At 45.0% G+C, this 25,250-nt stretch overlaps 1 pseudogene; it reads left to right on the top strand.

The window, feature by feature from the left end:
• Positions 1-920: 920 nt before the first annotated feature.
• On the top strand, positions 921-25,230 carry LOC142765908 (putative ATP-dependent RNA helicase DDX27; annotated as a pseudogene).
• The last annotated feature ends 20 nt before the right edge of the window (positions 25,231-25,250 follow it).

Genomic DNA, 25,250 nt, shown 5'->3' with positions numbered 1-25,250 from the left:
ATATCAAGCACTCTACCATTGCCCCCTTTCCGCTAAAAAAATCTTCATTTTTGTGCAAACTTATTGCTATACCAGATGTAAGCAAACAAAGCATGTACATTGCTGCTGCTGTTATCTGTTGTGACTACTATGCTTCAACATATATGTCTGAGTAGGCATAACTTTTGCAACACACACTGAAGTTTCATACATGTCTGGCGAATACAAAAAAATAAATGGGGCTTGTTAGATATTCATTTCAAAAATGTTTTGTACAAATAAATTATTGATTAAAATATGACAGAAATCTTTGTGGTTATCATCTTATTCTGAACCAGTTGGAGCTGTAAATGTAGCTTTAGTGGCGATGCATGCATCTTGATTCCTGCATTTTTCGTACGGTGTGCCAAACTGCCCTTCGTTGCTTTAGTGTACACATATTTCATCCGATTCGTCTGCCACAGTTGTTTAGCGAGTTCAATCTCGGCTGTGGAGGTTGTCATTTCGATTGAGGTGAAATGGTAGAGGCCCATATACTGTGCGATATCAGTGTACATTAAAGAACATCAGGTGGTCAAAATTTCCAGACCTCTCTGCTAGATCGTCTCTCCACTAGAGCACCTCCACCAAAATGTCACGGGGTGAGATTAACCAAAAGGAAGAAAAAAATAATATATTTGCAAAATGTAAACGGAGTACACAGAGTCCTTCAGCCATGTCGGCAGAGCAGCAACAATGCGTGCGCTATTTTGAGTCGTAATCTTGATCGCCTTGATGGAGCATTTCTCATTGCTTGTAACAGCTTGTAACAATGTCATGATTTTGGAACGTTAAACCCCAGATGGTAGTATTTTATCCAATTCATGGACATTCATGGTGCATATTATTGGAGGTCACTCGAGATAAAATATGTAACGTGTAATGGGCCAACGCTAGAAAGACGGCTGCCTTCATGCTGCCGATGCTGGAGCGGCTGCTGTTCCGTCCCAAGCAGGACGTGGTCACCCGTGTGTTGGTCATCGTGCCCACTCGTTAGCTGGCCGTACAGGTCTACCAGGTCAGCCTCCAGCTGGCCCAGTTCACCAACATTATGATCACTCTGTCAGCCGGTGAGTCTTGGCTACTGTTTACTGTTTCTTTTTTTTGTCCGTCTTGTATACTTAATCTTACTGCAGTCAATTCCTGGGAGTCGTGGTGTAGTACAGTAAATTCTCATTAATTTGAACTCGGATATTTTGAAATCCTAATTAATTTGAAATATGTTCATGGTCCTGTATTTTCAATGTAAGTCTGAGCACATAATTTCAAGTGGTGGTCAGCATCAATCCAGTTCATTAGAAAACTTTGGGTGCCATGTGCCAATCCGCGATCCTGATTTTACCACGAAACTGCAAAAACGACGACCCTTAAGAGCCACAAGGCAATGAAAGGTAGCAATAATAAGGGGTGGCAGATGAAGCACCCTAGCCTCACTAATTCTAATGCAAAAAACAAAAAAACAAACACCAAAAGAAATATCTTGGTCAACCTAAATGCATACCTATGGAAAACAAGATAAGCTCCACTGCAACACAGAGGTGACGTGCGGGCAGCATATTGCATGCTTTTCACAACATTGGCACGTCATGATTTGATTATTCTTTCTGAGAATATCAAATATATAAAGAAATTTATAAAGGACGATTTAGTGGAATTTACGATGTTTGTAAACCTCCGATTGCTGGTCGCTCCAGCAATTTGTGCACTTGCACCGGTGGCAGAGTTCTTGCCTGCAACGCCTGCTTTGAAAACGAAGTTCTGAAGCTGCTATCATCATGCTTTCTAGTCATAACACATAGCGGTTTTTGTCACACTGGTTATTATTAAATTCTATATTTTCCCAGCAAGAATGGGCTAATGGTCTCATCATGACGTGCTGACGCAGCAAAGAGCAAGCGATATGCTGCCTGCGTGACACCATTGTATTGCAATGAAGATGTCTTGTTTTCTGCAGGCGCACATATCAGTTGATCACGACAGCTACCTTTTTTTCTGGGCGCCCCTCGAGATCACAGCTGACAATAGAACCGTTAGCTGTGATCTCGAGGGGCGCCCAGAAGCGTGCGCTACGACGCACTTTGCCAACTTCGCGGCAACCTCGCACAACGCTGCCGTTGTCATTGTAGCAAGTAATGAACATTGCAGCAAGCTACCCCCAAAACAATAAAACAAACCGTCGATAACAAGAATAACGACAAAATACTGCCGCCGCCTTACTTTCACATGAGAAGTTTTTGTACGTGCGGTGAACAAGCGAGGCGAGTATCGGTGATGCTACCTTGTTGTAGAAATCGTCAACTTTTTTTTCTGGCTGACAAGTTATTTTTTCTCGTTTGCCAAAAATCTGAGAGGCGATAGCGATGGATGACCCTTCGCAACAGCAAATCCTGTCATCATTGCTCGAAAATAGCATACAATTCATTGGGTCTTGAAGTTTTGTATTTCCAAGAAGCGATCGTTGGTCTGCGCAAGCAGATTCGTGACCTTCGCTCGCTCCCGCTCGCTGTGTGCTTATCAGCTGCGATGTCTCTACAGTCACATTCGTGAACCCCGCTGTGGCACATAGGTAAAAAAGACTGGGAATGTGCTACCCACAGATAGAAAGAAAAACAATACGGCACACAGCAATGGGCGAAGGGAGGGAGGGAGCGAGCCGGTGTAGACGAGGGGGGTCGGCATAATAATTTAAAAACGTAAAAGATCCAAAGGGTAAGTAGCAGCCATGTTCATCCCCTGCAACGGGACTGCAGGGAATGAATGTAGGGGGTGCGTTTATTATGTGGGGGAAAAAAATCTAAATTTTGACAACTAAAGTTAGGGGTGCGCCTATTATGCGAATGCGTCCAATACACGAGGAAATATGGTATTACACGTACGAACAAAATTAACATGGAACCAGCACTACTTATTGCTTATTTTGTAAAATAAAAGGATGAGAGACCGCAAAAGGCCTCAAGTACTATTTTGATAACCAGATTTTTGCGTTCCAAGGACATCACGCTACCGTTGAAGTTAGAATTTCATACAACGACCATATCCGGACATCCAATAAAGTGCACACGCATGTGCACCTGATGTCATGTTAGGAGCACTACTGTCTAGCAGCGGTAAACACCCTGTTCATTTTTCGCGTTGTTTGGTGTCAAGTAGAACCTCATTAGAACGAAGCACAATATGGTGAACTAATGGATTTAAAGAAGCAATTGTAATTCCCCTTGAAATTTTCATTGATGCCCTTGTACTTAAAATCTTGTTTTAACAAAGTGAAAATTTCCTCACTATGGACATAACAAACCATCCTTCATCCACACAACGAGCATCTACTGATCGTTTTGGTATACATCAGTTCATTATCTTGTAACGCGCAACGGTTTACGTGTCATCATGGGTGCGGTTATTTGTACCTAACTTGCACCTTGCGTTCGCTGGAAGCCACCTGCCAACACGCTCTTGGGTGTGTCTCCCTCCCTGCCTCCCCTTTCCTCAGGAACTAATTAACTTGCCCGCGCAACAACTCGCGCGAGCTTGCGCGTCAGCCGCCCTTCCCTCTCCTGTATAATTCGTTGAACCGCGTGAAGAACACTTAGTAAAAGTCTATTTTCTTCGAAGTTATCTTCCAGTTGGTGTGCAAAATTTGGTGAAAATGAAGGTGCATTGTTCTTTATTACTTTGCTAGTTTTTTGCCTTCCGATGGCCTTTTGTTTTCTGCGCGGGGTGCTGCTGTGATATTCATTAGTGAGAACATTCTCTCTTGCTGGCTAATTGTCGGTAGAAACGGATAATGGCTATAACAAACTAATGGTTATGACAAAGTAATTACGACTTCACTTCAACTTCGTTATCATGAGGTTTGACTGTATACCTATGCCGAAGTGCTCTTAATAGTAAGATTACCTGCTCGAGAACTAAACTTTACTGCTGTAAAATGCTTCTAATAGCAAGATCACCTGCTCCAAAATACTCCAAAAGCAACATTTTAGTGCTCCAAGATGCTCCTAATCCCAAGATTACTTGCTCCGAAATGCTCCAAAACTGAAATTTTACTGCTCCAAATCGGCATTCCCCAGTGGGATCACTGCATGGCTGCATTTCTACAGTGCATTTTGTTTGCTGAGTTGGCCAAACATCATTAAGCGTGAGAGTATTGGGCAGTTTTGACGAAAGCAGTGGTCACTTGGGCAGTTGCATTGAATATGGCTGTAGCTCGCTACGCAGATTCATCAGGAATCTTTCAGCAAAGTATGTCACATCCCCATCACTGTGGTGCCACCAGTAATTGGGAATGAAAGTACGTACTTTTACTTTTCTGGTGGTGTCTCTTGTAACCTTTAACTAGGACTGCAGGGCTAAACATAAAAGCTGGAGTGTTTATGCAGTCAGTAAAGCTCCTTACTTCGCTTTGTGTAGATGTACCAGGGAGAAAGTGAATGTTTAAATTTTGCACTCACTATGCTAAAATCTGTCTGTCATCCTAATGGGACCAGTTACTAATAAGGAAATGTCACTTCGTCATAATGCAGGTGGTCTGGACTTGAAGGTCCAGGAAGCTGCGCTGCGCAAGTTGCCAGACATCATTATTGCCACACCAGGTCGTCTTATCGACCATCTAGAAAACACGCCAGGCTTTGACCTTCGAAACATTAAAGTGCTCATCCTTGACGAGGCCGACAAGGGAGGGGCTTGGATTATTTTCCGTTTCTTAGTTGGGGGAAGGGGGGATGTTGTTATTGGGTATTTCCAGTCACTCCGTGGTCATCCTAGGATGCCAGTCTTTGGTGGTTAATTTATTGGTAATGCAGTACTAGTGGTCGAGTGGATGTTTGACAAGGACGTTTCTGGCACATTGCCTAAGCAGTAACCCTGCACTTGACATTCACATCATGGCACTTGATGAGGCAGGGAAAAGCCATCATTTGTTGTATGAGTGATGGTAATTTAGGTTAAATATAAAACACAAGAGGATGGTCGTGAAGCTCAGACTACCCATATTTGTTAATGCTTGTAGTGTACCCTGCGCTATAATGGTTGTTCGCGACCCTTGTTTACCCTTCCATAGGTTTCCATGTGTGTGAAAATGTGTACTTACTTGTGTACGGAAATTATTCGACCTTTTTTTATAACGCTTTTTTTCCACATTTATTTGTTGCCAATGCTAGTCTTCAAATGTTAACGTTCCAGCATTCAGAAATTTGAACGGACGCACATCTTTTGATTGTATGCCTCAATTTTCGGATAAATGCCGTTGAATGTTTGGCATGTTTTGTGCATGGGCAACTTTTGAAATATATATTGTTTTTGCTCTTGGTGCAGATACAGTTGAACCTCTTTATAAGGGGCACTGATATTAGAGAAGTGGTTATAACAGACACCAGCGTGCTTATAGTAAAGTACAGGTTGATAAGAAAATGCATATGAGGTACCCTGCTTATAAGAAACATGTCATATAAAAGACAAGAATTGCTGCTCGGAGCATGCCTCTTATACAGGGGTTTAACTGTATCTGCAATTTTAGCAACTTATAAGCAGTTAGTGCTGTGCTTCGTCAAACTTAAAAGCATCCTCTCTGCTGCTCTCATTTATCCATGCTAAAACATTGGTCGAAGCAGGTGAAGGGTTTCTCAGCAGTCTGGTACAAAAAGCTCTAGAGAATTCTTCAAGGCCAGAACACTTGAGATTCTTTGTGCAGTACTATCTATGTGTGGTAATCATAAAATATATTGATCTTCGATTATATTTTTCCTCTCTTCAGAATGCTCGATGAAACCTTTGCATCCCAGATGAAGGAGATTATCCGGCAGTGTGCTCCAACTAGGCAAACTATGCTGTTTTCAGCCACCATGACAGAAGAGGTCAGTACTGTGTTACGTCGTGTAACTCAAAATTAATACCCAACCATTGTAAATGCTTTTTTGCTTAGATGGGTCATTTCTTTGATTGCTTTCTTTGTTTCCTTATGTTGTTAATGCTTGTGACAACTACCGCATATACACAATTGTAAGTCGACTCGAATGTAGGCCGACCCCATAAATGGCACGGCATAAAAAAAAGAAAGAGGGGAGCACGAGGGCATTTTATTAAAAAAAATTAATACATCGTAAAGCCATTGATGTGTGAATGTGGCTTCAAGGCATTACTTAAGAGTTGTGCAGCAAAGCTAGCTTTGCGAAAATACGCGATCATTTTCAGAAAGGTTTCACAAATGAAACTCGTTTTCGATTCTAGGTCGACCCCGTCAACTTCGAATTTCAAACTAGTACAAAATGGGTCAACCCACAATCACGCAAATATGATAATTTTTTTAAGTAGGCTGGTATGGTGACTGCATCATAGGGCCAATGAATAGATGCTTTGCTTATTCTCAATATGTTGTGTGGTGTGTTTTCACTAACTACTTGAAGAGTTTATTGTTCTGGGGCCCATAAGGCGTGTTTTTTTGTGAAATTGTGTTGATATTTCACAGATTGGGTGTTGTAGATATGGAAGTGAGTGTTTACCAAAATTTGAGTTTTTGCTTGGTTTTTATAATTTGATGCCCGTGTCCCTTTTCATGAGCTGTGGCTAAAGGCTAAAAGCCATAGTGGATTGGCTGGTGTGTTGCACTGCAAGCACAGTTTCATTAGCCTGAAACGTGGTTTTTCTGATACCTGTTGGGCTGTGCTGTAACGTGAGTCAAGGCGAGTCAGCTGAAGTTTCCTTTCAATCTCCATTGCTTGAGCACAGGTCAAGGACTTGGCAGCTGTGTCGCTCCAGAAGCCAGTCTAACTGTTCCTTAACAACAACACGGACGTGGCGCTCAACTTGCGGCAAGAATTTGTTCGTATCCGCCCACAGAGGGAAGGAGATCGAGAAGCAATTCTTGCGGGTGAGTGGTGATGTCCGACGTTTTGCATTTATGGCAGGTGTTGCATGGTTCGTTGGAGACGCCATAGTGTCGCATTGCTGGGCTGGTGAAGTGTGGGGCAACCAAGGTTTAGAGTACAGATTTAACTAGTTATTACGCATTCTCTTGTTAAGCAAAGCAAGCAGTGTTCGTTATGCAAAGTAGCGGCAAGCGCAACTGTTAGTCGACGATATGTAATCTCTTGGCGAGATGCACTGGCTCTCTGATCTTTGTACTGCCAGTGGTCGTGTATTATACAGAATGCACTTAACTATTCATGAAACATGTGCAGTCTGATTAGAATCAGAGATTACATTAAAAAAGCCTCTCGATTCATGGCATTTCTTACGTGAGCAGGAACTTCATAGCATTTGTTAGCTTGTGTGGAACGGTTAATTATAGCTAAGAGAGTAATCTGATACATGTGTTAATACTGAGGTCATGTTGTATTGAGGTATCATGGCCTCGAAGTAGGCTTTAGTCTAAAGGCCTAATTGGGCGGTAATCTCTCACCAAATGAATGGGATGATTATAATGGAATGCTAACTGGCCATGTATGCTCGTTTGTTTGTTTACAGCTCTGGTGTGCCGGACGTTCCACGACCACACCATCGTTTTTGTGCAGACCAAGAAGCTTGCCCACCGCCTTCGTGTCCTCCTGGGTTTGCTGGGAGCACGGGTGGACGAGCTGCATGGGAACTTGAACCAGGCCCAACGTCTCGAAGCTGTGCACCGATTCAAGGAGATGGAAGTGGATGTGCTTGTCACCACCGACTTGGTCGCTCGTGGACTTGACATCAAGGACGTGAAGACGGTACGTGCATCAGTCCTTACTTTCAATGCCGTCAGATTTGGCCACTAAAAATTCTTAGTGTACTGCCTGCATCATTAGTGACTGATAGGTCGATTAAGAATTTGCTGAAAGGAATGGGGCAGCTTGCCAGGGTATTTTGTTCAGTGAAGATGTTTGTACTCGCTGCATGCTAAGTGGACATTTGTTTGGGATGTCACTGGAAGATGAGTTGTCATTAGAGCTTTTGTGTTTCAATCAAATAAATGGTATTACAGTATAACCTCATTAAAACAGACCTCCATAGTGAATAAGGTCTTGGTCTGTTGCAAAAGGAGTAGGTAAAATCCAAGTACTGTTACAACAGACTTTTATCGAAACACTGAATGGGTCTGTTATAACTGGAGAGAACTACGGGTCATACGAATTTTTTTCTCAATGGGGCATCAAAAAAATTTGATTTTTGAAAATAACATTCTCACTTCTTATATATCTTCACTGATAACTACATAGAAGTGCTGTAAAAGGTTTTTCGTGCCTGCCGAGATGGTGAAAATATTTGTGAGTCGGGAAAAATAAATAAATAAAAATAAAAAGACAGCATTTCTCGAGAATTTGTATATCCTCACAACGGCATAACTTCCAGCCACCATTTTTGACTTGTCATAAAAGTATTTCTTTAAGAGCATTCCATGGTCAAAAAGCAGATGTTTGAAATTCATTTCGAAGCCTCTGATTGACTGGTTCTGCCATGTTGCTTCAATACACCTCGCTGGTTTGATGCTTGTTCAGGGATATGCTTCCCGGATAGTGTCTACTGCTTGTTCTGCGTCACGGAATCGTGGCTGTCTACAATCATGCTAGTTAGTGACGTTTTCGCACTCCTTCTGTGTTCATAAGTCGACAACTATTCAGGATACAATTACGCCTTAGATGATGCAGCAGTAAGCGGCAGTTCACTCATCAGATTATGATCGCGCGCCACACTTCTCGCGAACATCGCACACGTGCGTCTTGAACCACTGTCATAGCGTTGACTCAGCGGGAAGGTTCTGCTTATCAGTGCTTATCAGCAACGGTGAACTTTGATTTTAAGGGCGCAATCATCGGTGTGCGTGCTATGTCCACAAGCATCAGCTTGCTTTTAGCCTGAACAGACTTGTGAACAGAGCACTTCTCCCTGGAGTGGTCGTACAGTGGAACTTCGAATATACGTCCCCCGGTTTTGCGACGACCTGCATTTTACGACGAATCAATTTGGTACCAGCAAAATCCCCATAGAAACAATGTATTTGTAGCGCCCTCGTTCGGGTGGCGCGCAAACCGGAGAGCGCGCGATGGCGACAGAAGAAAATAAAGAAGGCGCTAGGCCGTGGCACGTGAAGCCACGACGGCTCACGTTCCGGGCTGGCATCGGTTATCGTTCAGGCGTGTCTTTCTTTCGCTCCTGTGTCATAAGCCTACAAGTGGTGACCCGGACGTGATTCGAACACGCAACCTTCTGATCTGGCCACTGCAACACATGTTTTCGTGCGCCACGATGCGGTCAGACCACCTTTGACACCAGCCTACGACGGACCATTCCGCGTCCTTCACCGCACCCCCAAAACTGCCACTCTACTTCAGAACGGCCGTGATGAGACAGTCAGCTTGGACCGACTCAAGCCGGCGTATCTGGAGACCGCCCTAGAAAGCCTCTCATCTACTACTGATCTTCCGTTGGAATACCACAAACGGCATGTCACATTCCGACTTCCGGTCTACACGGGGGGCCCTGTAGCGCCCTTGTTCGGGTGGCGCGCAAACCGGAGAGCGTGCGATGGCGACAGAAGAAAATAAAGAAGGCGCTAGGCCGTGGCACGTGAAGCCACGGCTCACGTTCCGGGCTGGCATCGGTTATCGTTCAGGCGTGTCTTTCTTTCGCTCCTATGGCATAAGCCTACATATGAAAGACCTTGGTTATTTGACGCAGTTTTACGGTGACTTTCAAATTCAGTCGGAAAGGAAAAACCATCTTTACTCGAATCACATGTCAACCAAATATTCCTCAGTGCAAAATACGAACTTGTGTACCCCAGAGAGGCCTACAGGAAAAGTAGTCATCTTCATCTAATGGAAAATTTATTCTTCTGGAAGTTCATGCACTTCTACATACACCTCAATCGCGTGCATACGTATCCGGGGTCGTTACATAGTCAAGCTTTATCCACATGGAGTAGGTTCAGCTGACCAAAAAGCTGATATTGTAGGCATCTATTATGCGCTTCATCCTCATCTGAACAGCAATCAATCATCATCATATGTTCTGGCTGACAATCATCATCTTCTTGGCACGAGCGCTTCTTTGTCGGCTCCGTCGCGCTTGTTCGTTCCCGAGTTCACGATGAATAAACCTCGTTACAACCGAGTCGTCATACGTGGTGGAGGTGGATTGACGTTCCCAGTACCTCTCCTTACAACGCCTACTCGCTGGAGCTCCGTTCAGGCCGCCGCTTGGACCCTCAGTCCGCCAACATGTCTCACAGTGAGTGGGTGGATGCCCTTTCTGCTCCCGTTTCTGCGCCGCAAGCCGTCACTGCGCCTCAAGCCTCTCCTCTTTACATCGTAAACCACCAGCGTGACCCTCCGATCTTCGCTGGTCTTCGCGGCGAAGATGTGGAGGACTGGCTCGATAACTACGAGCGGGTAAGCGCAACTAATCACTGGGACGACTCTAACAAGCTCCGCCGAGTATCGCTTTATCTCACGGGCGTTGCCAAGACATGGTTCTTGAACCATGAGATCGACCTCACCGACTGGCCTGCCTTCAAGCAGCAGCTTCGCCAAGTATTCGGCACGCCAGCCGTTCGATCCGCTCTAGCGAGGAGGGCCCTAGATACTCGCCAACAACATCCCGGCGAGTCATACACATCTTATATCAAGGATGTCCTTGCGCTTTGCCGGCGCGTCAATTCTTCGATGTCCGAATCGGACAAACTGCGCCACATCCTGAAGGGCATCGGAAGCATTGCCTACAATGCCCTTGCTGCCCAGAATCCTTCTACTGTCACTGACGTCGTCTCTACGTGTCAGCGTCTCGACGAACTTGATTCTGTTCGCCTTCAGTCGGGCAATAGGGAACACCGTACCGCAGACCGGGACCTGCGTGACATGATACGGGAGATCATACGAGAAGAACTTCAATCAATGGGCATCTCACAACCTTCTCCATCTGTCACACAGCCTTCAAGCATGGCCCTCCGTGACATCGTAAGGGAGGAACTAACATCATTCACCGGTCCAGCCTACGTCCAGCCACCTCCGTCTAGCCCTCCTACGTACGCGCAAATTGCGGCCGCGCCTCCTCGCAACGTAAACTCGACTTCACCGCTGCCATCATTCACGCCGGTTGCTGCTGCACCACCCGTTCACTTCCGGCCGATCCCACTCGACCTTCCGTCAGTCCACTTGAGTGCGCTATCTCCCGGTGTGCCGAACGCCCTCTACTACCCGCCTTGGCGCCCGTCTCGCCCAACATGCTTTTACTGTGGATATCGTGGCCATATATCGCGCTTCTGCCGCAAGCGCCAGCAGGACGAGCGTCGCGGGTACGACATGCGCGAACGGGACTTTTCCAGAGGGGATTTTTACGCTCGGCGTTATTCATCTGGACAGCAGCGGTCTCCATCTCCGCCCGCGTCGACTGAGACGCGGACCACTTACCGTTCAAGCCGACGCCGATCACCTTCGCCCTTCCGTCGCTCCTCCTCTCCTCTTCGGCCAGCCTCGTTTACTACTGACAACCGGTCGGAAAACTAAATGATGCAGTTTTCGGAGGAGAAACTGCATGTAACAGTAGGACTCATATTCCTCCAGCACGCCCGTTCAACATGGTTTCTGTTACGGTGGAAGGAGTTCTCGTGGACGCTTTGGTGGACACCGGTGCTACAGTTTCTGTGATTAGGTATGATTTGTGCAAACGTCTGAAAAAAGTAATGACACCTTATAATGGACCCAATATAGTCGAAGCCCAGGGGAATGCTATCTGCCCTTTTGCTCTTTGTACTGCTCGTGTGTTTATTGACGACATATTGCATTACATCGAGTTCACTGTGCTTACCCGGTGCTCTCACCAGCTAATTCTAGGGTGGGACTTCCTATCTTCTTCCTCAGCCGCTATATGTTGTGGTGAACGGACTCTTCACCTAACTAATACATACTCCACGTTCGACGAAGGCGTCTACAAGCTTCTACGCCCGTTCGCTCGCGAAGATCTCGAACTACCGCCACATAAAGAACGAATTGTGACCCTGATCTCTAAGGACATCGACCACGGTGACGTCTTGGTGTCCCCTTCGTCGACTTGCGTCGCAAAAGGCATAGCCCTTGCATCAGGTGTCGTACGCTTTCACCATGGCTCCGCGCTCGTCATTGCTACGAATGAAACGCCAGAGAAAGTTCTCCTGCCAGAAGGCACTGCAGTAGCCTTTGTTGTGGATGCTGAGCCTGTCAGCGTCACGCCACTTAACCCTGCCGCTACCGACAACCGTTCTAAGAGTAAGCCTGCCTCATCCTCTCCCTTCACAGCTCTTATCAGTGATGACTTAACAGCTATGCAGGCACAGCAGTTACTTGCGTTATTAACGAAACACGCCGATTCTTTCGACACCTGCTCCTCAACGTTGGGACGAACTACCACTGCAGCTCATCGCATTCAGACGGAGGGAACATCTATTGTATATCGCCGCCCGTACCGCGTGTCTCTCGCTGAGCAAAAAATCATCGAGGAAAACGTCGCTGACATGCTCCAACGAGAAATAATTCGTCCATCAACTAGCCCTTGGTCATCCCCTGTTGTTTTGGTACGGAAAAAAGATGGCTCCGTGCGCTTTTGCGTTGATTACCGGGCACTTAACAACATCACACGCAAGGACGTATACCCCATGCCACGCATCGACGACGCCCTTGATTCACTGCAAGGCGCCGAATACTTTTCAAGCCTTGATTTGCGTTCGGGATATTGGCAAATTCCCATGCACGATGACGACAAAGAGAAAACGGCATTTGAAACCCCCGATGGCCTATTCGAATTTAACGTGATGCCTTTCGGGCTCTGCAATGCGCCCGCGACGTTTGAACGCATGATCGACACCGTCCTGCGTGGTCTGAAATGGAAGACGTGTCTCTGCTACCTTGATGACATTATCATCTTTTCATCAACGTTTTCTCAGCCCCTGAGCCGCTTGGATGACGTCCTAACATGCCTCGCCGGTGTGGGTCTGCAGCTCAACACTAAGAAGTGCCGTTTTGCCACCAAATCCATCAAGGTTCTCGGTCATGTTGTCAGCAAGGACGGTATTCGCCCTGACCCCGAAAAGATCGCTGCCGTCCTTCGATTTCCATGCCCCACAAGACTTAAGGATTTGCGAAGTTTTCTTGGCCTCGCATCATATTTTCGTCGCTTCATACAAAATTTCGCTTCAATAGCTGCGCCACTTCACAAACTACTTGCATCTAATGCACCCTTTGTGTGGTCCAAGGAATGTCAGTCGGCGTTTCACCTATTGAAGAAAGCTTTGACGTCAGAGCCTGTACTCTGCATTTTGATGACACCGCCCCAACACTCCTGCATACCGACGCCAGCGGCTGCGGTATAGGTGCTGTTCTCCTCCAGCGCGATAACTCTGGACGGGAAAGGGTCATCGCATATGCTAGCCGAGTGCTAACTTCTACCGAAAAAAACTATACCATCACTGAGCAGGAGTGCCTCGCTGTGGTTTGGTCCATACAAAAGTTCCGTCCTTATCTGTACGGCCGTCAATTCACCATCGTAACGGACCACCACGCCTTATGCTGGCTTTCTACAATGAAGAACTTGTCCGGACGCTTGGGTCGTTGGATTTTACGCCTACAGGGGTATCAGTTCGAGATTATTTATAAATCGGGCAAAAAACATCAGGACGCCGACGCTCTTTCTCGTTGCCCACTACCTACGGCGTCGTTCGACACTCCAGCTGCCACCTCCAACGATACCAGTGCGGACGTGACTCCCACTTCTGTTGCCTTGCTCGCCTCGCTGTACCAACCGCCAATCGACGATGAACAACCATTCAGTTCTCGCCAGCAGGCTGACCCGTATTGTCGGCGCATTATAGACCACCTTTCAGGAGCTACGCGTCCACCCAATGCACGCCTTCGTCGACAACTCGAGCACTTCAAGTTTCAGGACGGTGTGCTGTATCGTCACATATATCATCCTGACGGCCAACGCTGGGTACCTGTTCTGCCACACGCTCTTCAACATCATGTACTTAACGCCTTTCATGACGATTTGACTGCTGGCCACCTAGGCGTTCACAAAACCTACGACCGCATTCGAAGCCGCTTTTATTGGCCTGGGATTTCTACCAGCGTAGCAAAGTACGTGGGTTCCTGCTCTCCATGCCAACTTCGCAAACTTCCGACATCTCCCCCAGCTGGTCAGTTACAGCCAATGACGTGCCCTACAACACCTTTCGAGGTCGTCGGTGTCGATCTTTATGGACCCCTTCCTGTTACTGGTGCTGGAAATAGATGGATAGTCACCGCCGTAGACCATATGACACGCTACGCCGAGACCACTTCTGTAGCTACTGGTTCAGCATCGGAAGTTGCTGACTTCGTCCTTCAGGCCATAATACTACGTCATGGTGCACCTCGTGTACTTCTGAGTGACCGTGGAAAGGTGTTCTTATCACAGCTTTTAGGTGAAGTTCTTCGCGTTTCTGGTACCACACACAAGATGGCGTCTAGCTACCATCCTCAAACAAATGGTCTGACCGAGAGATTTTATCGAACCCTTGCCGACATGATCGCCGTATACATTCAACCGGATCACAGAAACTGGGATAAACTTCTACCGTTCCTCACTTTCGCCTACAACACCACTGTTCAGCGCACAACAGGCTACTCACCGTTTTATCTCGTTTACGGACGTTCACCTACTTTCTTTATCGATGTTTTCTTCTTCACCAGCAATGGCCCTAGATCACCATCTTCTTGCGAAGAATATATTTCTCGCCTTGCCCAGTGCCGCCAGCGCGCTCGTGTGAACACGGAAGCTACGCAAAAAGCAAGGAAGGCCGTCTACGACACCTCTCATTGTGTGGTATCATTCCGACCGGGTGACGGACGAGGTGCCGCTATTCACACCAATTCGCACACCTGGTCTCTGCGACAAGTTCCAGCCTCGATTCATCGGCCCATATGTTGTTTTAGAGCAGACTTCACCTGTCAACTATCGTGTGACGCCTCTTGTCGTGCCAACTGACCGCCGTTACCGCAGCACCGAAATTGTACACGTTTCCCGAGGAAGCTTTTCACACAACGTTCCTCGTCACCTTGACTACCCGCCCGCAGCGGCCAGGCTGGCCGCTTCCACGGGGGGGGGGGGGGGGGAATCAGTGTAGGCATCTATTATGCGCTTAATCCTCATCTATTATGCGCTTAATCCTCATCTGAACAGCAGTCAATCATCATCATATGTTCTGGCTGACAATCATCATCTTCTTGGCACGAGCGCTTCTTTGTCGGCTCCGTTGCGCTTGTTCGTTCCCGAGTTCACGACGAATAAACCTCGTTACAACCGAGTCGTCATAATATTTTCGCATTTTCGGACCGTGGAAACATTTCCTAGTCAACATTCCCCCGATTTCCTGCCTTTGTCACACTCGCAGTCACTGGTTTGCGCACGCATAAGGGCACGACGCAGCTGTTTCGCCGTGCACAATTACTTTCACTTGATACCAACGTCCGTAACTACAGTGGAACACCACTAGTTGCACTTCACGAGGCAGAGAGAGAGAGAGAGAGAGAGAGAGAGCAACAAATTACAACGTGTACTGCTCAGTCACGCACGAATGCATTGTAGATAGACTCATTGTCCGTCGCCATTATGCGATAGCGATGGCACTGTGTCTGACCCTTCTGCTGGGAGGCTCACGGCAACGCGGTTTCAGTTTCGTTTTCACCTGCAGGCAATTTTCGGACTCTTTTTATCGGTAAAAAGGTGCGCGTTGAATTTGATTGTATTTAAGGCTAAAAATAAAGATTAGCTCGGACATCCTTCTACTAACTATTACTGCCATTAGCTTCCTCTACCAACAATAATTTAATCTACCCTCATTGTAGAGGTAAAAGGTTGTGCCGTGAGCTTATTCAGGCAGTCCGTACCCGTTTTTCCAAAAAGGCAGAGTGTCGCGGTCTATAATTTTAGTTTTTCGATTATAAGACACCAGATTATACGACGGTTTTGCGTGGTCCCCTAAAAGTTGTATAATCAGGGTTCCACTGTATTTAGCGTTTTGTAGGAGTTCCGTGATATCATATCCAAGGGAGTTTGCTGCTAGCCTTACTTTGTATAACATTACGATTTGTTGCTTTCATATTCACTGCATCGCATTCAATGCAGGGTCTCGTTGCCAGAGCTAATCAGCTAATCAGCTAATCGCGAAGGCTACGGTCTCACGGCACGGAAGTGCGTGACAAGTCGACCATCGAAAATCCATCTCTTTCATTGTGGTCTCGGAGAGTTTCCATCAGCACTTAATCTGACATTCCCACGGTAGCGACAACACAGTTGCCTGAAAAAAAATAACAAGGCTGAACGTTGTCGGGGGCCACGCCATGCACGTGCAATACCATGCATGTGCCCAAGCTGTCAAAAACGAGGAGCGAACGACATGGACCTATGCAGCACAGCCCCACGTATGTGACGCTAGATAAAAACGGGGCACTGCCAACCCAAAGCAGCTTTTTATTTTGGGAGGGAGGGAGGGGGAGGATGCTCCCTCCAAAATAAAAGGCTCATCCGGGCATGCGCCCACGAAGGCCAGAACGGCAGAAACCCTGGCTTGAGGGGCACAGGCTTACCTGCCCGCCTCGTGCTCATGCTCGCGCAATAACGAGTGCTTGCTCTCGCCTGGGAGTAGCCGGGGCCACAACTACGCCGCCACCGCGTCAAGCTTCATCGACGGTGGGGCAATCGCAGAAGATGCATGCTCATGCCAAAATAACAAAATCTGGGGCAAAATGCTTACGCTGTTCGTGGCGAAAATTCGTTATATGAAAGATGGCTGGGAGTAACAAAAACTTCATTACATCAAGGAATTTGCTATATAGAGGTTCGTTATAAGCAGGTTTAACTGTAATAACTTATCCATACTCGAGCAGTTCAAACTGAGCCTTGCTGCACTCCAGATCGATATTTTCACGGGTATGCTCTCCTTTATTGCACTCGGTCTTGAGAGGCTAGTATGCCAGCAAGGTTGAAGCACATTACATTGACAGTTTGTTTGTTGACGGAATGCTTGTTGACCACAACATGTTTATGTAACGCAGGTAATCAACTTCACGCTACCCCACACTGTTCAGCACTACGTTCACCGTGTGGGTCGAACAGCTCGAGCCGGCAAGAGCGGACGGTACGTGGTGATGTGTTCCATTCTAGGTTGTAGTTGATGATTTGACAGTGCATTCAAACTTCTATATAACAAACCCAGATATAATGAAGTATTGCTTATGACAGAGTAAGTGAAGAATAGTCTTGCAATACTGTTAAGAGAATGTACCATCATAATGAATTTGCAGACACAAAGGACTGATTTTTGTGTAAGATGCTACTTCGTCATAAAGTGGTTTGACTGTACCACTTTTAAGAGGTCGTAAATTGACATAGCCGATGAAATAGCAGGAAGGAAAGCGAAGAATGCTTTCTTTGAACACTCTGTAGACCTTAGTGATGAAGTTGCTTGGGAAAAGTGCTTCGTAACTGCCATGTAAGGAAACTGAGCTCGTGGCTTGATAGACAGTGGGAGAAATGTTTGATCAGTGTTTCATCAGCACATTAGAGCTGGTTGGTTGATTACTAGAATGAACTTGTCTTTTATATTTTAGCAGAGTTTCCTCAACATGGAAGGCAAAAGAGTTCACCTTACGAAGCTTGTCTGAGTAGTCTGTGTCCTGTCTCATTTATTTATTACTTTTTAATTAGGTGTCATAACTTGTAGCAATGTGTGAAAAGAGATATTTAGATGGAATCGAAGTGAAGCAAACTAACTCAAACAACGAATATTTTCAAATTGGTCTTGAGTAATGATCAATCACTCTTACCATTAGTAGAAAAATACTTTATTAGGGGTGTGCAAATATTTGAAACTGAATATTTTTCAAGTAGTGTTTAGCATCCAAAATTTCAGATGTTTTTATATATTGACGTCTAAGAGGCAGGCCTGGAATTTTCGGCTCCAAGGGAGCACACCATTGTCCGCCACATCAGTTCAGTTTCTACAGAAGGTGAAAGAAGAGGAGAGGCTCAGGAAATACCATCTTTGCTTTTCATGTACAGTGTTGCTGGCAAAACTTTGGTTGCTCCAAGTCACGTGCATAAATACAATTCCCCTTCTACAATGCCTCATTCTTGAAAAGAAAGCTATGAAAAATAACCCTGTCAGTGTTTCATAAACTTAGCAAAAAAAAAAAACTTTCATGCTGCTATTTTTTAAGAATATGCCTAGGAATATACTGCAACTCTGTTTTTCTGTACTTTCGCTTCGAATTATTAGGAGAATGTTCTAAAAATATCTGAGAAATTATTCAATTCACAATCACACTTCAATATTCATATTTGCTTCGCACCCAACATTTTGCTATTTACACACTCGTAATAATAATCTCTTTTTTGTGGTCTCTTCTCTGTTGAGGAGCCAAGTAAATTTCTTGTAGTTATCTTCATTTTGATGAGGGTGTTATTCTGCTGGCATTAGTGCTTCCATTGTAACATAGTTTACAAGTGAAGGAAAACTTAATCTTGTAGTTTTCATAGTTACGCTATGTTCACACTACGGTCGTAAGGCGTCGTTTTTTCATAACACGCGTAAGCGGAAGCACAACAAGCGTATGCGTCTAGTTCAGACTGTGAACGTAAAGGTACCAACGTTCCCAATGAACGCATAAATCGTGGGTGAGAGTGTTAAAGGCTAGGCAACTTTTACGACTGCGATACTACCACCGTTACGACACAGCCAATGACCGATCAGCTTTCGGTTTTCAACAACCGGTCACGAGACCTGACGGGACTTCCGTCCTCCCGGCTGCAGCAGCATCGCGGAGGCGATGGCGGTAGCTGCCGGCGCGGGAAGTGCTACTTCGCCATTCCGCGGTGACGATTGGGTCGGCTTTGTTTGCTCGCAACGTGCGTAAAAAGTTGTTCTGCGCTGCCTGCCGTACTGTCTTCATTTGGTGTGGTTTAGTCGTTGGACATTTCTGGGAAGTGAAAAGTGCCGTCTGCGAGGGCTTTACGTCTGCGTGTATTCAATCGCCGTCTTCGGGCGATTGAATACACGACTATAAGCTCATTTTGAGCATGAATTTCTTCCAACTCGGCCAGCGCTCGCGTGTTGATGGGAGCCATATTGGACCGCTAGTGACGTCGATTCTACAGCGACAAATATGATTGGCCTATCGTAAAAATTGTAATGTACGTAGCTGTAAATGTGAACAAAGGTATCGGCATAACTGCGGTAACGCTTTTTATAGCCGTTGCGTTCGATACGCCGAACGAGCTGTTACGCACGTTACGACCGTAGTGTGAACATAGCTTTAGTTCACACTTTTATTGGAGCTTGTACAATAACCAGGTCCAGGCATTTGGGGTGCTTGAAATTGATAACTACAATTTCGCTTAGTAGCCAGTCATCTTCATTGCCGTACACCACAGAGTTTAATCTTTTTACAGATCTCAAATATGTAGTGATGGTGCTTTTATGCAGGATGTCAAGAGTGCATGCACGAGCAAGCACGGGACCTTTATTTGTGAAGTTTGGAGTGAATAAAAGTACAATTGTTTGGAACGTGTGTTGCTTATAGTCCCTTAGCCTGGTCTAGCCGTGCATTCCAACAAATCTGTAATCTTATCTCCTATCAGTTTTACATATTTGTGAGCAGCTATACCACCTCTGACATTTATTGCAAAAGTTCTATTCTTGGGAGCATCTTTCTTATTGAAAATAGCCCAGAAGTTACTTTGCATGAAGTATACAGGTGCGACACCAAGGGATGTCTCCTGTTTTCAGGTCTGTCTCCATGGTTGGTGAGCAAGAGAGGAAACTCCTAAAAGAAATTGTCAAGCAAGCTAGAACACCAGTGAAATAGAGAATTTTGTCACCCGGTGGGTACATTTACAATTTAAAACCCGGAACATGTGGAAGCTACTTCAAAGCATCTGTAGAATTTATAATGTGTTTGCTGAGTGCTGTCAGGACTATGTGATCGCATGCCATGCAAATGTGAAGCCCCAAGAATTGTACATGGAGTGAGCCTAACCCTATAAGAATTCCTCTCTACCATATTTGCTTCACTCATGTGTGAATGTTGCTGTGGTGAACTCAACGCTCATATGTAAATGTTTCAATGAATTTTCTCAAAATGAAAAAAATGGTGTGTTTAAATCGAGTAAATGTTCGAGGAATCATTGTAAGTAATTATTGTTCGAGCAATCATTGTGATTCTATGCCATTCTTATCATCCACCACTCGTGGCTAGTTGATTTTGTTGATAATGCTAACGAAAAGCTGCTCTGATTAGTTACGACAGTGGCCAAGCGCGAACGAAATGATACACATTGGCATCAAAAAAGGCATTGTTCCATATAGCTACGTGAAAGAAAACCATGAACTGAGCTTCAGCTTCGGATCGTCTGCGGCTCAAAAGCAAGCCAGCGGCAAAAGCAGGGCAGTCTTATTGCCATCGCTATCGAGCAATGGCGGCATCCATGCTTGCTGAATAGCGGCGGTTTCTGGTGGTGCCAACACGCGTTTTAGACTTCGTCAATGTATTTTCAAGTTCTGAAAATGCATCAAAATGATAAGGACTGTGTTTACTGTATAGCAATAATATCTGAGCCTGGAATGTGAAATTTTGTTGAAGCAGGACGGCAGAAGAAAAAGTGTTTCGTTGTGGGGACAATATTTATGCAGTGACTCTCGGCGGGGAACCATGAATTTTTCGTTGTAGCAGAAATTTCGTTGAAGCGGCGTCTTTGTAGCAGAGTTTGACTGTATTCCTACATAAGAATTACGCTGGTAACCCCTCATGTCGGGCATGTGCAGGGTAATCGGCTAATTTTGAATTATTCAAGAATAATTTCAGGATCAAAATAATGTGTTTGGTGAATTCATAGGGTACCAGTTGAGATTTTATGTCAACATAAGAAAAACAAAAAAATAATTACCCGAAGCTGAATTTTTGTTTCATCGCAACAGCAGAGAAGGATCATTGGAAGGGGTGTTCATTCTGCAGTGGACATAAGTTCCGCTGGTAATGAAGTGAACATTTGTCAAGTGCCTTGTCATCACATTGGTGTTCCATGCAAAGTTCAACAAAAAAGGGAAACCATAAGGTGCTCATTTCTTTTTGATACTGACTTAAATGAAAACCAACATATTATGATGCTAAGGAAGGTATAGGGGTGGGTAATTGTACTGTTTTTAAGTGTATCGTAGCATTTATAATATATGTGAAGACACTAAAGTGGACATAAAGACAGCTTGCTGCAGGCAGGGACTGAACCTGCAACCTTCGTATAATGTGCCCAGTGCTCTGCCTATTTAACTACGATGGCATTCGTTCTCTCGTCTACTTTATCCGGTGTTAAGTGAATGCTTGCAAACCTGTCAGTGTTAGCACTGTTAATAGCCTTGATGGCTGTTCAGTCGGCAGCACGTGACTCTTTGTGATTGATAGCAAAGCAAGAAATAAATAGAAAAATAAATACAATGTGCAGTAATTTTTGAAAGGCTAAAGAAGTGCCACAATGGATTCATTCAGTTTCAATCCTATGACTGAGTTGTGCTGTACCAGTGCATTTCCTTATTTTTACACTCTTGTCCAGATGTGGTGGCCCACTTTCGGGAGAGGATAGCTGGCCTTGAGCAAGAGATCGAGAGCATCCTGCAGGAGGAGAAGGCCGAGAAGGAGCTGGGAGTCATTGAGAAAGAGGTTGAGAAGGCATCTGAGCTCGTCAACAAAAAGGCTAACGCCAACGAGCCGCAGCGCTCGTGGTTCCAGACGCCCAAAGAAAAGTTTCGTGAGCAAGGTGACTCGTCTACTGTTGTTTCACAGTTGTGGTGGTTAAAAGATGTTTAATTCTGTAGTCTCTCATCAAGGATGGAATTGTTTTTTGGAGGTGTATCTTAAACTACTTGGCTAGCAGTGTGAATTGCACGGCATGTACTTATATGGTCACGGGACTCTTAGTAACTTTTGATCATGTGTAATTTCTGATGATGTGTCCCACATTGGTACTGCTGATCGCTATTAAGCCCCATCGAGATCAAATTTTTCAACATTGATTGGCTATACCTTCTGCAGCACGCGTGAAGAGCCAATCAGTATCGCAAAAATTTGATTCATATCAGGCTAGGTCGCAATGAAAAGTGACCATGTGACACTGGTGTAAGATAATTTTGGTGGGCTGTCAAAAATTGTCTGAAGTTTTCATAATAAGTTATAATGTATATAGGGTACTGTTCACACAGTAGGTGCTGAAATATGAGTGACCAACTCTGTAGTAGTACTTGCAGAACAAGAAGTTGGTTAAAATTGAAAAAGATGTGCTTGTATGTTTAATGCTGCCTGCTTTATTACATTTATTGTCATGTGGGCTTCATTTTTTCCCCAGTATTGTTCATTGCTTAAATTATCTTCTCTGTTTTTATGTGATACATTAGGTAGTATTCTTGTAACCAATACTTGCTTTGTTTTTTTAAATTGAGCTAATTCATGTTGCTTTTTACTAGCTACATACTGCTAAGCCTTGTACATGAGCTTTAATGCTTATGTTTGGTTGTGATGTGAGTGAATGTGATGAAGACTGTTACTATCAGATTGTTGAAGAAGCAGATGACTAATTTCCAGCAGACTTTAACTGCAATGTACGGTGTAATGGGCCTGTCTTGTAAACACTGTGTGCTTTTTTGTGAGCTCTGTGAACCATCTTTCAGTGCAACTCAAGCTCGGAAAGCACAGCAAGCACACCCTCAAGAAGTTGAAGATACCTCCACGTGCTCAGAATGTGAGTGTTGGTGTAACAGTGTTCTCAGTGGAAAAACAGGTTGCAATTTTATCATCTTTAGTGTACTGCATTAGAAGAGCATAGTGTGGGACAATATGGCAGCACAATTGCTGCATGGCACTTGATCATTTTGGTCGGTGGCTGGTGCTAATCTTACAGAGTACGGGTAGTTGGTCTCTCTTGATTACTTATTCATTTATTGTTTGGAACTACATAGGATTTGAGATGCGAATCAGAGTAGAATATTAGACTAATATGGTCCTACTTGGCTTCTTTGGAGGGGCACGACGCAAAAATTTTGCACCTTGATTTTTTTTTTGTCAAAATATGTAGCTCATGAACCACTTGTCATGGCTGGAAACCTCATTTGCATAAGTTCACGACGGTTGTTTATTTAGAGACTTCTTTAGAGTGCCCAGTCGCAGTTTCGATTTCAAAGAGCACTGAAATAGCAGGAGCAGTTCTAGTGTCAGGGTAACCATAGCTGGCTGTGTGACAATGCAAAACGGTGATGTGGGTGCTGTGCGGGAGAGCGGGGGCTGCACTGACAGCCTGCACATACAAAGCCGCAGCCACAGAGAACGGAATCGCAGGTAGTGCAAGCGCAAGGCGCGTGCCAGCAACCAGCGAGCATAAAGTCGAGACGTAGGTTCGTTTACATTGATACTGCCTTGATATTGGCACTGCGAGGTGCTCTGCATCTCACTCAGACGCGTGGCATACACTTTGAAATCGATTCTAACTATGTTCTAGGCTATATTTGCCGTTAATATTTCATAAATGTTGTTTATTTCTCCACACAAATATATCTCACTCATTGTCTTGCCTTCAAAATTTTGTGTCAGTGCTCGTTCAATACAATGTGTGATACTAAGCATGTTCACATATGTATCTGGCTATGCAAACTAGTGATTGCTGAAAATACTCTCGGCATTCGAAGATGTAGCAGTGATGGTTAGGCAGTGAACCAGCCACCTACCTCTTGCTTGCCAGCAAAATTCCGTTACATCCGCACTACCAGAATGAATACCCACTTTAAGAAATAGAAATTTGGCATAACAGTGCACAGAACCAAAAGCAGCTAATCAATATGCTGATAACCTGTTACTGATGTTTTGTGCTAATGTGTGTCTAGCATGATTCCCTTTTTAAGTAGCATTGAAGGAGCAGGCTTGGAGCTAAGCTCTTCTCTGCCCAGTTAAAAAACGAAAATTGAAATGAAACATTGTGTTTCTCAGCCAAACTAGATACTTTATAAGGGGCGTGGTACAACAGTGCTAATATTTCAAGTGATTAAAAAGGGAATTGATGCTGGGAAAGCTTTGACGCGCTATTGACGTTTTCTGGTCTTTCTCGCGAAACAAATGACTCGGGTTTTTTCTTCTTTTCAAAACTCACAATTAATCAGCTTCTCTCTTCTTTCAAAGGGACACTAAAGGCAACTATCAAGTCGAAGTTGATTTTTGAAATAGCGGTCCAGAAACCTTGTAGTGTTGATTTTGTGCGAAAGAAGGGCCTATTTCAAAATAAAATCACGTTTCAGTGGTTCGCATTGGGGTAGCGCACTTCAAATCGCCCGCCTCAAGAAGCGGACCGAGAGGACCGACTCGCGTCACTGTTGTCGTGCACAACGTGTCCCGGCTTTACTGCGCTAGTAGCTGCAGACCGAAAGCAGCGTTAGCCTCAGCAGCAACAACGGCCTTTGATCAGTTTTCCGCTATTGGTTCCGAGATCGCAGACGTTTTTGGTTTAACTGTGCCCTGCTAGATGGCACCATCTGTCCAGTGTAACTACGGGAAAATTGAATTTTTGAATTACTCGTGCCATTGCCCATAGTAACGTCCGGCGGTTCTTTTTTTATAAATCAAACAAACGAAAAAGCAGGATTTTATTGTGTCTCTTCATGCACGGAAGATTCTTTATTTAGTGCAACTAGATCGATTACTATTGATTAATTGTAGAACGTTCGTCTGATGTCATCGGGATCATTTTGAAAATGTCCTACTGCGGCTCATGTGTTCTTGTGCATTCACCTTAATTTCTTTATAAGTAGAGCACTGTTGTTAATAATAGTGTCCTTTTAGATGTTGTCGTACATTGAGCTTTCACCCTGACATAAAGTGTTATTTGACTTTAGTGTCCCTTTAAGTAGCTATTTCATGCTTTCATCCGTAAAAGTGTCATTGCATGCTCTCTTAAACTCTGTTGCTCAATTGCATTAGGCCACACAGCAGGCAGCATAGGCATAGTTAGGTAAACTTGGCTAATTTCCCCTATCTTATGCAGGCCGAAGATCGTGTCTCGAGGGAGCTGGAGAAAACAGCTCAGTACCAGGTGCGCCTGGCCAAGAGGGCAAAGAAACCTAAGCGCATACGGACCATCACCGAGGATGATGGCTCAAAAACACATTCACGTGAGTGTGCTGTAGTTCGCGATATTGGGCTGCAGATATGAACGCGATGTGAGACATTTTT

Source organism: Rhipicephalus microplus, chromosome 1 (assembly GCF_043290135.1).
Source record: "Rhipicephalus microplus isolate Deutch F79 chromosome 1, USDA_Rmic, whole genome shotgun sequence".
Taxonomy (NCBI): Eukaryota; Metazoa; Arthropoda; class Arachnida; order Ixodida; family Ixodidae; genus Rhipicephalus; species Rhipicephalus microplus.
This window is presented reverse-complemented; position numbering and strand designations above follow the sequence as displayed.